Here is a 10,655-nt window from a genome sequence, read left to right as displayed (position 1 = left end):
ATGTATTACAAAGTCAGTTGATAAGATGTTTTGACCAGATTTGTTTCATTTAAATCACTGTTTATTAACGTTTGTGATCACATTGCAATTTTGTGTTTCAGGTATTAACGTTTCATTCCGTTGCCACCATTAATGAGGCTATGCTGCAGCATGGCAAGACATCGAGTACAGTCTTGATGTGCTTCGTGCAACTAGTGGTGCCCATCTTATTCATTATTTCAAGTTCTATGTCTCTATACAATCTTAGAATTTATATAGTGTGTTTATTTTGTGTAACTGTCATATTGATTATCGTAATAAAAATAGAAACGAAACAGGTTTTCTGTAAATTTTGTTAGGTATATAAGATGGACTGATGCAACGTGTAAAAGTGTTCTGTGGTCTGACGAGTCCACGTTTCAGAATCAGAATCAGAATCAGAATCAGAATAGTTTTATTGCCATTGTTTGAGAACGGGTTCACAAACTAGGAATTTTTCTTGGTGCAATCGTGCAACATAAAACACATATAACACATATTTGGTAATAAAAAGAGCTGTAACTGAGCTATCAGATAGACTTAGAAGGAATTCAAGGAATTCAAGGAGCTACTTTCAAATAGTTTTTGGAAACTGTGGACGTCGTGTCTTCCGGACCAAAAAGGAAAAGAACCATCCGGATTGTTATAGGGGCACCGTTGAAAAGCCAGCATCTGTGATGGTATGGGGGTGTATTAGTGGCCAAGGCATGGGTAACTTACACATCTGTGAAGGTACCATTAATGCTGAAAGGTACATACAGGTTTTGGAGCAACATATGTTGCCATCCAAGCAATGTTATCATGGACGCCCCTGCTTATATCAGCAAGACAATGGCAAGTCACGTGTTACAACAGCGTGGCATCATAGTAAAAGAGTGCGGGTACTAGACTGGCCTGCCTGTAGTTTAGACCTGTCTCCCATTGAAAATGTGTGGCGCAATATGAAGCCTAAAATACCACAACAGAGACCCCGGACTGTTGAACAACTTAAGCTGTTCATCAAGCAAGAACGGGAAAGAATTCCACCTGAAAAGCTTCAAAAATTGGTCTCCTCAGTTCTCAAACATTTACTGAGTGTTGTTAAAAGGAAAGGCCATGTAACACAGTGGTAAAAATGCCCCTGTGCCAACTATTTTGCTATGTGTTGCTGCCATTAAATTCTAAGTTAATGATTATTTGCAAAAAATATATAAGTTTCTCAGTTCAAACATTAAATATATTGTTTTTGCAGTCCATTCTATTGAATATAAGTTGAAAAGGATTTGCAAATCATAGCATTCGGTTTTTATTTACAAATTACATAATGTAACTTCACTGGTTTTAGGTTTTGCATAAGTATATATATGAAACACTGAAACATATAATATTTATACATATATATATATAAAGTAGCAATGATTGTGACACACACACTAGGTGTGGTGAAATTTGTCCTCTGCATTTGACCCATCCCCTTGATCACCCCCTGGGAAGTGAGGGGAGCAGTGGGCAGCAGCGGTGACGCGTCCGGAAATCATTTTTGGTGATTTAACCCCCAATTCCAACCCTTTATGCTGAGTGCCAAGCAGGGAGGTAATGGGTCCCATTTTTATAGTCTTTGGTATGACTCGGCCGGGACATTTTGTGGAATAGCCTTCATTTCTAAGAACAAGAATAGACTGTCGAGTTTCAGATGAAAGTTCTCTTTTTCTGGCCATTTTGAGCGTTTAATTGACCCCACAAATGTGATGCTCCAGAAACTCAATCTGCTCAAAGGAAGGTCAGTTTTGTAGCTTCTGTAACCAGCTAAACTGTTTTCAGATGTGTGAACATGATTGCACAAGGGTTTTCTATTCATCAATTAGCCTTCTGAGCCAATGAGCAAACACATTGTACCATTAGAACACTGGAGTGATAGTTGCTGGAAATGGGCCTCTATACACCTATGTAGATATTGCACCAAAAACCAGAAATTTGCAGCTAGAACAGTCATTTACCACATTAGCAATGTATAGAGTGTATTTCTTTAAAGTTAAGACTAGTTTAAAGTTATCTTCATTGAAAAGTACAGTGCTTTTCCTTAAAAAATAAGGACATTTCAATGTGACCCCAAACTTTTGAACGGTAGTGTATGTATATATATATATATATATATATATATATATATATATACATATATATGTATATATACACTACCGTTCAAAAGTTTGAAATGTCCTTATTTTCAATGAAGATAACTTTAAACTAGTCTTACCTTTAAAGAAATACACTCTATACATTGCCAATGTGGTAAATGCTGGGATTGTCTGGCAGAGTCTCCTGTCAGAGAGAGTTTCAATTCCCACCTCCGGAAGAACTTTGAACATGTCACGAGGGAGGTGCTGGACATTGAGTCCGAATGGACCATGTTCCGCGCCTCTATTGTCGTGGCAGCTGATTGGAGCTGTGGCCGCAAGGTAGTTGGTGCCTGTCGTGGCGGTAATCCTAGAACCCGTTGGTGGACACCGGCGGTGAGGGATGCCGTCAAGCTGAAGAAGGAGTCCTATCGGGTTCTATTGGCTCATAGGACTCCTGAGGCAGCGGACAGGTACCGACAGGCCAAGCGGTGTGCAGCTTCAGCGGTCGCGGAGGCAAAAACTCGGACATGGGAGGAGTTCGGACCACCATCCGCCGCCTCAGGAAGGGGAAGCAGTGCACTATCAACACCGTGTATGGTGAGGATGGTGTTCTGCTGACCTCGACTGCTGATGTTGTGGATCGGTGGAGGGAATACTTCGAAGACCTCCTCAATCCCACCAACACGTCTTCCTATGAGGAAGCAGTGCCTGGGGAATCTGTGGTGGGCTCTCCTATTTCTGTGGCTGAGGTTGCTGAGGTAGTTAAAAAGCTCCTCGGTGGCAAGGCCCCGGGGGTGGATGAGATCCGCCCGGAGTTCCTTTAGGCTCTGGATGCTGTGGGGCTGTCTTGGTTGACAAGACTCTGCAGCATCGCGTGGACATCGGGGGCGGTACCTCTGGATTGGCAGACCGGGGTGGTGGTTCCTCTCTTTAAGAAGGGGAACCGGAGGGTGTGTTCAAACTATCGTGGGATCACACTCCTCAGCCTTCCCGGTCAGGTCTATTCGGGTGTGCTGGAGAGGAGGCTATGCCAGATAGTCGAACCTCGGATTCAGGAGGAACAGTGAGGTTTTCGTCCTGGTCGTGGAACTGTGGACCAGCTCTATACTCTCGGCAGAGTCCTTGAGGGTGCATGGGAGTTTGCCCAACCAGTCTACATGTGTTTTGTGGACTTGGAGAAGGCATTCGACCGTGTCCCTCGGGAAGTCCTGTGGGGAGTACTCAGAGAGTATGGGGTATCGGACTGTCTGATTGTGGCGGTCCGCTCCCTGTATGATCAGTGCCAGAGTTTGGTCCGCATTGCCGGCAGTAAGTCGGACACGTTTCCAGTGAGGGTTGGACTCCGCCAAGGCTGCCCTTTGTCACCGATTCTGTTCATAACTTTTATGGACAGAATTTCTAGGCACAGTCAAGGCGTTGAGGGGATCTGGTTTGGTGGCTGCAGGATTAGGTCTCTGCTTTTTGCAGATGATGGGGTCCTGATGGCTTCATCTGGCCAGGATCTTCAGCTCTCGCTGGATCGGTTCGCAGCTGAGTGTGAAGCGACTGGGATGAGAATCAGCACCTCCAAGTCCGAGTCCATGGTTCTCGCCCGGAAAAGGGTGGAGTGCCATCTCCGGGTTGCGGAGGAGACCCTGCCCCAAGTGGAGGAGTTCAAGTACCTTGGAGTCTTGTTCACGAGTGAGGGAAGAGTGGGATCGACAGGCGGATCGGTGCGGCGTCTTCAGTAATGCAGACGCTGTATCGATCCGTTGTGGTGAAGAAGGAGCTGAGCCGGAAGGCAAAGCTCTCAATTTACCGGTCGATCTACGTTCCCATCCTCACCTATGGTCATGAGCTTTGGGTTATGACCAAAAGGACAAGATCACGGGTACAAGCGGCCGAAATGAGTTTCCTCCACCGGGTGGCGGGGCTCTCCCTTAGAGATAGGGTGAGAAGCTCTGCCATCCGGGGGGAGCTCAAAGTAAAGCCGCTGCTCCTCCACATCGAGAGGAGCCAGTTGAGGTGGTTCGGGCATCTGGTCAGGATGCCACCCGAACGCCTCCCTAGGGAGGTGTTTAGGGCATGTCCGACCGGTAGGAGGCCACGGGGAAGACCCAGGACACGTTGGGAAGACTATGTCTCCCGGCTGGCCTGGGAACGCCTCGGGATCCCCCGGGAAGAGCTGGACGAAGTGGCTGGGGAGAGGAAAGTCTGGGTTTCCCTGCTTAGGCTGCTGCCCCCGCGACCCGACCTCGGATAAGCGGAAGAAGATGGATGGATGGATGGTATTAAATGGAGAATCATATACAGCAACTTCCCTACTTAGTACTAATAAGCAATAATTCTGAGGTTATTGAGGGAAGACTCTTAGTTAATGGCTTACTGGTTGTATAATAAGGCCATGCAGAATAAGGCATTAATAAGTACTTAATAATGACTAATTAAGAGCCAATATGTTACTGATTTGCATGTTAATAAGCAATTAATTAATGGTGAATATGTTCCCCATACTAAAGAGTTACTATATATATATATATATATATATATATATATATATATATATATATATATATATATATATATATATATATATATATATATATATATATATATATATATATATATATATATATATATATAATTGAAACGTTAAAAAATTAAAAAATATTTTATTTTGTAAAACATATTTTTGCACTAATATGTTCAAGAAGTGTAAACAATTCCTGGCAATATGAGGTGATTCGATATAGGTCTTGTAGTGAAACCCAAATACTGTATATTTACTGTATATTTATTATTATTATGACTTCCTCGGATTGTAACATGTGTTTATGGCGTGTTGGCGTTTTGATTGGTACATGCTGTTCTCGCTTTGTCTCGCGATACTAAAAAAATCCTTGCCCCTCACAGGCAGACGCTTCACTGCGCGGCTCCGCGGCCAGTCGCTGTAGTGCTGGAGAGGCGGCGTGACCACACTGTCCCTTCGATGGCTGATTCCGCCTTTGGGTAAAGTGTGGATCTTTTAAACTCACCGCCAGACGAACACAAACTACCGCCAGCGTACCCGGGCACGATTAATCTCTGTACCGCTTATCACCTTTAAATGCTGCAGGTAAGGTCGACAACAGTACGTGTTTTTTGTTGTTGTTGTATTGCTTCGTCTTGACAGACTAACAAGCAGAGCTAGCTGGGTCACACTTGTATTAAACGACCCCCCCCCAAAAAAAAATAATTATTTTTAAAATCATAATTAAATATCGCCGGTTTTCTTCTCTTAAAACACCCTTTTTCTTTAACCACTTTACCGTTAATTCGTGTGCAACACCGTTGAGCGTGTGGGCTGGTGGAAGTAGAACTAGAAGAAGAATGCAGGAACTTCAAAGCTGGGATGCAAAAGCCGCTGTTAGCTAGTATGCTAACGACACGTCTGCATGATGTTAGTCCGCTTCGCTTGCGTGGGAACCGTGTTCAAACATGACCGAGCGGTCATTTCTGCTTTTATTATTATCGGGGGAGGAGGTTGGAGCACTTTGTAGTTCAGGCTCCGTATCAAAAACTAGGTGAACTTAACGTCTGTTTACCTCCCCTTGGTGTTGCATGCAAGCGACACCGGTGCAGCAGTCAAAAGTTCTCCACATAAATCACTGATTGTTTACCCAAAATGCACAATCGGAATCAGAAATACTCTATTAATCCCCGAGGGGAAATTATGATTTTCAGCACGGTGGTGCAGGGGTTGCTGCATGTGCCTCACAATCACTTGGGGTCACGATTCCATTCAAAATCGAGTTTTTTTTTTTAAATTCAACGCGATTCTCGATTCAAAAACGATATATTTTCCAGATTCAAAACGATTCTCTATTCATTCTATACATAGGATTTCAGCAGGATCTACCCCAGTCTGCTGACATGCAAGCAGAGTAGTAGATTTTTGTAAAAAGCTTTTATAATTGTAAAGGACAATGTTTAATCAGCTGATTGCAATAATGTAAGTGTAAGCCACTGTGACACTATTGTTCATTTTTATTTTTTTTATAAATGTCTAATGATAATGTCAATGAGGGATTTTTAATCACTGCTATGTTGAAATTGTAACTAATATTGATACTGTTGTTGATAATATTCATTTTTGTTTCACTACTTTTGGTTTGTTCTGTGTCGTGTTTGTGTCTCCTCTCAATTGCTCTGTTTATTGCAGTTCTGAGTGTTGCTGGGTCGGTTTTGGAATTGGATTGCATTGTTATGGTATTGCTGTGTATTGTTTTGTTGGATTGATTAATTAAATTAAAAAAAATCAATAAATAAAAAATAAAAATCGATTTTTTAAAAAATGAGAATCGATTCTGAATCGCACAACGTGAGAATCGCGATTCAAATTTGAATCGATTTTTTCCCACACTCCTAGTCCCTAGTGTGTGAATGTTGTCTATCTGTGTTGGCCCTGTGATGAAGTGGCGACTTGTCCAAGGTGTACACCGCCTTCCGCCCGAATGCAGCTGAGATAGGCTCCAGCACCCTCCGTGACGCCGAACGGGACAAGCGGTAGAAAATGGATGAATAGAGCACAATCCCATTCAAGATCAGACAAACATTACAGGGAGACAGAACACGATCGCTGACGGGTCTGCCAACTTCCGGCGCCCCTCACAAAAAAGGTGAGAAACAGGTAAACGCTGAGGGGTTTGAAAAAGTCCAAGCCTGGGCCCCTGGAGAGGGGGTCCAGACTGAGGCCAAAGAAAGAAAAAAACCTCATAGCCATAGCACACTCAAGCATGTGTGTAAGAGGGAAACATCAAGCAACAAAGGACATTAAAATACATTAAAAGAGCAGAGCTGATGCAACCAGACATTTCTACATACAGCTACAAAAGTTAAAAAAAAACATATGCACTGTGGTGGCCCTGCGGTGTTTCACGCCATCGTCTGCTGGGGTGGGGGGGGGGGGAGCATGGCCAGAGACAGGAGTGGACACAACAAAGCAACCAAGAGAGCCGACTCCACCCTCGGCCGCCCACTAACTCTCGGCCAGTGTCCATTCCGCATGGATGAGCGAGGATGCGTCTAAGGAGACCGAGGTGTCCGGTAAACGCTCATTCAGCCAAGACACTTTGAAGCTTGTCTGTCCCGGCGCTGAGCGCTCGCTCCGCAGCCCTGTCTCTTCATCCGCATCTCCTCCAGTCTCTCCAAACAGATTCTGGTGTGCCATCATTAACGCATTATCATTGTAATTACGCAAACCATGATGGAATTATAATGTAGGTGTACTATTGGTTGAATTCCTAAAATACAGCTGAGATAGGCTCCAGCACCCCTCGCGACCCCAAAAGGGACACGCAGTAGGAAGTGGATGGATGGAGTTATAACTTATTTATGTTGATATTCTCCCAGCATTTGTGAAAGTGTTGCAGCAGACGGTTAATGTTTTGCCTCATTTTTTAGTCAGATGTATTAGCTGTTTTGCTGTCCATAAGAGATTTACTTGGCCAGTGTTTTTGTACCAATGTGCCGTGAGATACAGTCTGGTGTGCCGTGGGAGATTATGAAATTTCACCTATTTGGGTTAAGAATATTTTATGCAAACCAGTAATTATAATCCGCAAATAAAATGCCGTTGTTGAGTGTCGGTGCTGTCTAGAGCTCGGCAGAGTAACCGTGTAATACACTTCCATATCAGTAGGTGGCAGCAGGTAGCTAATTACTTTGTAAACGTCGTATCTAATGCTTAAACCAAAAATAAACAAAAGGCGAGTGCCCCTAAAAAAGGCATTGAAGCTTAGGGATGGCTATGGAAAACAAAACTAAAACTAAACTGGCTACAAAGCAAACAAAAACAGAATGCTGGACGACAGCAAAGACTTACATCGTGTGGAGCAGAGAGCGTCCATAAAGTACATCCGTACATGACATGACAATCAACAATTTCTACACAAAGACGGATAGCGTCCGCACAACTTAAATAGTCTTGATTGCTAAAACAAAGCAGGTGCGGGGAATAGCGCTCAAAGGAAGACATGAAACTGCTACAGCGCAAAATACTACACACAGGAAAACACCAAAAAACTCCAAATAAGTCACGGCGTGATGTGACAGGTCGTGAAACTTACTTTGAGACAAGAGTTATAGTGATGCATGGTTGGTTATGGTTTGAATTAATATCCAACAATTGCAACAATTACTTTTTACTGTCAATATCAACTACCAAGTTTACATTTTAATGTTTTCTGCTGGTGGTGTGCCTCCGCATTTTTTTAATGAAAAAAAATGTGCCTTGGCTCCAAAAAGGTTGAAAACGCCTGCCCTACGCTGTCTTATTAGTACTATTCAGCAAGGTTGGATTGATACAATATTACAAAACAATAAGAAACAAAACAATGTAATTTAAAATCGAAGTGTACTGAATAAAGTTGCACGATTTTGAGAAAAAAACAAATTGTGATTTTTCACTCCAAAATAGGGTTGTACAGTTTCCCGGTATTAGTATAGTACCGCAAAACTAATGAATCATATTCGGTACTATACCGCCTCTGTAAAGTACCGGTCCCCGTCGTCGCCACGTTGTGTCATTTCTGGTTTTACGAGCGGAGGAGCATGTTCGGCAGCGCACAATCACAGAGTACTTACAAGCAGACACAGTGTGTAGACAGATAAGGGAGAATGGACGCATTTTAGCTGAAAAACTGACGAGAAAGGTGAAGTTATAACACTGAAACGCCCTCAGGAAGAGGTGCTTTAAGACATGGCTCGCTAGCTAGCGGCTAACGTCCATCCGCCGTCGGCAGTGTTTTAACTACTTCTAAATCACTAATCCTTGCCTCCATGGTGACAAATAAAGTATGTCCCTGCAGGACGGAGGAATAGCTAAACATACTTCACTACACACCGTAGTGGATCTACACCTGACATCCACTGTAATGATACCAAGTACAGTACCGTATCTCGTCGATACTACTATGATTACGTCAATATTTTTTGGCATCACATCTTCTTTCGTTTTTTAAAATTCATATTATGTTTATAAACTCAGGAAATATGTCCCTGGACACTTGAGGACTTTGAATATGACCAATGTATGATCCTGTAACTACTTGGTATCGGATTGCTACCCAAATTCATGGTATCATCCAAAGCTAATGTAAAGTATCAAACAACAGAAAAATAAATGATTATTACATTTTAACAGAAGTGTAGAACATAACGAGTGAAGCAAGACACGTTACTTTTAGACTGTCAATCAACATATTCTTGTCTCAAGGTGCCACACATTAGAACACTGTTGGTCAAACTACGGCCCGCGGGCCACATCCGTCCCATTGGTCCCTTTACTCCGGCCTGCCAGATATTAAAACAAAATTGAGCAATGATATGTTTTGAGAATTGCCACAACAAAACTGATACTAAACTTCGACGCACTGGCAAAAATGGGTGATCAACAACACTGCTCTCACTGAAAGAGAGAAAGAGAATGAAAGTGTTAACCCTTTAATACACAGGTGTCAAACTCAAAGCCAGAGGGCCAGATGTGGCCTGCCACTTCATTTTATTTGGCCCTCGAAACCCTGGAAATAATAAGTATCAATAAAGTACTGTAACTTTTCTTACTAAATGAATTTTTTTTTCTATTTTGGGAGAAAAAATATATATGTACTCCATGTAATTGCAAATTATGTTAACTTAAATATTGTCTAATTATGCAAAAATATATTATCAAACATTCAAACCATTTTTTAAATAGAAATACATATTAATACTAATGATTGCAAAGCAAGTCATCCATCATATTGTGCAATGTAAAAGTAGCAATAGATTTCAGGGTAAAATTGTGCAATTTACTTAAGTTTTTACAGCATTTTTCTCTAAATGAAAAAAAAACAGTACTTTTTTACTGTAATAAAATGTGGTGCCGTTTTAGCATTTACAGTAATACACCGAAAAATCTACAGTTGTTGATTTGCGGTAGAAAGAAAAAAACAAACAAACTGGCAGCTCAGGTGCCAAAAATTTACTGTAAAATTGCATTTTTTTCTGTTTACAGTAAAAAAAACTAATGTACAATTTACAGTTAAATTCTGGCAAATGAGCTGCCTTTTTTCAGCCATAAAAACAGCAGTACTGTTTTTCTATTTACAGTAATATACACACAAATTTGAGGTGAAATTATTGCAACTTACCATATTTTTTTACATTGTAGTTTAAAAAAAAATCTATTAATAAAATGCATTAAAAAATGGTGTAATAATAGTATTCACTGTTGGAAGCTTCCCTCTGGGGCCAAACATAACTGCGATGTGGCCTTCAGTGAAAATTACTTTGACACCTCTGCTTTAATACTATTTGCATGTTTCTTTGATGATATACTGTATTGTTGAAAATAGATGTATTACGAATAAAATATAATACTATTTGCATGTTTCTTTGATGATATATTGTTGAAAATAGATATATTATGAATAAAATAGCCCATGTTAAAGAAGCCTACTCTTAGTTCCAACAGATATAAGATGCATTGTGTGCTTGCCCGGCCCATCTGTCAAATTTCAAAAGCCAATGTGGCCCCTGAGC

At 41.7% G+C, this 10,655-nt stretch overlaps 1 protein-coding gene across 2 annotated transcripts in view; it reads left to right on the top strand.

Moving 5' to 3' along the window:
* Positions 1–5,013: 5,013 nt before the first annotated feature.
* Positions 5,014–10,655, top strand: part of glceb (glucuronic acid epimerase b) — an 86,467-nt gene continuing 80,825 nt past the window's right edge. For both annotated transcript variants that reach the window (XM_062031942.1, XM_062031934.1), the window contains exon 1: positions 5,014–5,208. The gene's annotated coding sequence lies outside the window, so the exon portion shown is untranslated. The remainder of the gene's footprint in view (positions 5,209–10,655) is intronic.

This window comes from Entelurus aequoreus, linkage group LG02 (genome assembly GCF_033978785.1).
Source record: "Entelurus aequoreus isolate RoL-2023_Sb linkage group LG02, RoL_Eaeq_v1.1, whole genome shotgun sequence".
NCBI classification, from domain to species: domain Eukaryota; kingdom Metazoa; phylum Chordata; class Actinopteri; order Syngnathiformes; family Syngnathidae; genus Entelurus; species Entelurus aequoreus.
The sequence above is the reverse complement of the archived record's forward strand: the minus strand, read 5'-3'. Positions and strand labels throughout refer to the sequence as shown.